This window comes from Macrobrachium nipponense, chromosome 8, assembly GCF_015104395.2.
Source record: "Macrobrachium nipponense isolate FS-2020 chromosome 8, ASM1510439v2, whole genome shotgun sequence".
NCBI classification, from domain to species: domain Eukaryota; kingdom Metazoa; phylum Arthropoda; class Malacostraca; order Decapoda; family Palaemonidae; genus Macrobrachium; species Macrobrachium nipponense.
The window spans coordinates 75,677,405-75,679,904 of record NC_087203.1 but is presented as its reverse complement, the minus strand read 5'-3'; the positions used below and the strand labels follow the sequence as shown (position 1 = coordinate 75,679,904).

The following is a 2,500-nucleotide window of genomic DNA, read 5'->3' as shown; positions in this document are numbered from 1 at the left end:
AAACATCTTGTTTAATATAACATTTTTCAAATACACACATACATAATATATATATATATATATATATATATATATATATATATATATATATATATATATATATATATCTGAATAAATAAATAATTTATATATGTTATGCATGTGTGTATTTGAAAAAGTGTTATACTAAACATGAAAAATACAGTTTTGTATGTAAATTCAAGATTGGCTTAAAGAGCTTTTGCAAATTGGATGCAAAGCTGTGGAGAGAGAGAGAGAGAGAGAGAGAGAGAGAGAGAGAGAGAGAGAGAGAGAGAGGAGAAGAGGAGATGAGAGAGACGAGAGAGAGAGAGAGGAGAGAGAGAGAGAGAGAGAGAGAGAGAGAGAGAGATTAAGGCTCAAGTATACGTGAGGGTTTCCACATGTGTGCGTCTTAGATTCCTATTCATCATAAATGCCACTTTGTTTTTATTTATTAATCTTGTTCCAGACCCAAATATTTTCTCTTTCCGTCATTATCCTCTTTTGTGATGCAATGAAAATGTTGCATTCACTGGAACTGTTACATAATATCTTGCAATTTCCTCTCCCTTCTTGTCCGTCTCTCTTGGATATTGAGAGACCTACCATCTCCTTTGTTGTCTGCAGTGATCCCCCCACGTGAAAATGTTGCGAAATGTCAAGGTTGATCGAGTACAAGACGTCTTTTCTATTTATTTTTTTCCACCGAAATCCTTATTGTCTTCGTGACCTAATTTTGAATGACTACCTGGTTTTTTAACCCTTTTTGTCTCTGTTATTGTCTTTGCCGCCGCTGTCCTTTGGAGAAGTATTCGAAGAATTTCCTAAGGAAAGGTTAATTACTCTCCTGTCCTGCCTGCCCTGATCCGGGGATGAATACCTTAATCTTCCTGTCCCTTTTTCAGTATCTGATTTTCGACTAATTTCAAGAGCATTTATTATTGAAAAGTCTGCCCCTCCTTTGACATAATTTTGTATGCATATCCGAACGTATTTATCAGCGTTCAAAATAAGTTAGAGTGAATACATCGCTGATAGGCTTCATATGTAATCGAGGTCATTGTGTGAGTTCGCCTGTCATGTTTCTGTTTTCTTTCGTTCTTCGTCATTAAACGTTGATTTATGTCTGTTTAAATAATTTGTCAATGGCCCTTCCTTTTCTTGATATACAGCGAGGAAAAAAAACAGTTTTGGGGATGGAAAAAGTACTGGTAAAATGTAATTATTTGATATACATGGATGCGGAACTAAACTTGGTGACCATTAATTCAATACATAAAATCCCACACCCGTCAGTTGTAATTGTAATAATAGCTAAGTAACTCTGAAGATACAGTGGAAATTACGTATATAAAAAACATGTAGAGTAATTTTCATAAATAACTTTTAATTCCTGAAAAATAAAACTATTGGGAAGACTTTTCGTCTCTGTCCGCCCTTAGATCTTAAAAGCGACTGAGGCTAGAGGGTTGCAAATTGGTAGGTTGATCGTCCACCCTCCAATCATCAAACTTACCAAACCAAATTGCAGTCCTCTAGCCTCAGTAGTTTTTATTTTATTTAAGGTTAAAGTTATCCATGATCGTGCGTCTGGCGCTGCTATAGGTGCCAACAACACAGGCCACCACTGGCCTGTGGCTGAAAGTTTCAAGGGTCTTGGCTGAGGGTTTCATGAACCGTGAATGAAATTTCATACAGCGTTATTCGCTGTGCAGAAAAATCGATTGTGACGAAGGAAGTTCGGCGCATTTTTTTACTTGTTATTGGATGATTGATCTAATTAACCTTCGTTTTCCTACTTACCTATTTTTAGGTACAACCATATTTCCAATCTCGTGATGTGATTACCATTCCTTGCCAATATTCATAATTATAAAAGTAAGCTTATAAATTTGTATAACAAGGCTATCCTTCCGTTATAAAAGAAAAAAAAAACTACAACTCGACTGATATACACAACCACAATGCAGTCCATTGACAGAATGACCCTGGTCTTCATTGGTGAGAAAGGCCCTTAAGAATAGCAGGTTCCCATTCATGTATTCTGCGCCTTCAGTGTGCCCAGGGCGACGTCCCTTGAATTTGGTGTCAACCGGGTATCTTCCACAATGGCTTGATTTGCGTTTCCGCTCGTAAATTTTTTTTTTTTTTTTTTTTTTTTTTTTTTTTTTTAATTGTTAGATAGCTTATGGATGTTATATAAAATGTTATATAAACAACGTTATATTTATTCTCTTTAAAGGAGAATTAAATAAAAAGGTATAAAGATAAGGAAGCAATACGTTTCGATTCTTGTCTTCTAGTGGGATTATTATCCTTTTGGGAGTGGAATGAACTCCCATAATAATAATAATAATAATAATAATAATAATAATAATAATAATAATAATAATAATAATAATAATAGCTGTCTTTATGGCATGCAGTTTGTAAAGTCTTTAACATTCTTTTCCTCAGCATGTTGCAAGCATATTAGATATCAAGGGTCATATGAAAATGT

The 2,500-nt window shown here is 34.6% G+C and overlaps 1 protein-coding gene across 1 annotated transcript in view; it reads left to right on the top strand.

Annotated features, from left to right (window-relative positions):
* LOC135222855 (probable 3',5'-cyclic phosphodiesterase pde-5) overlaps positions 1 to 2,500 on the top strand; it is a 411,879-nt gene that overhangs the window by 198,051 nt on the left and 211,328 nt on the right.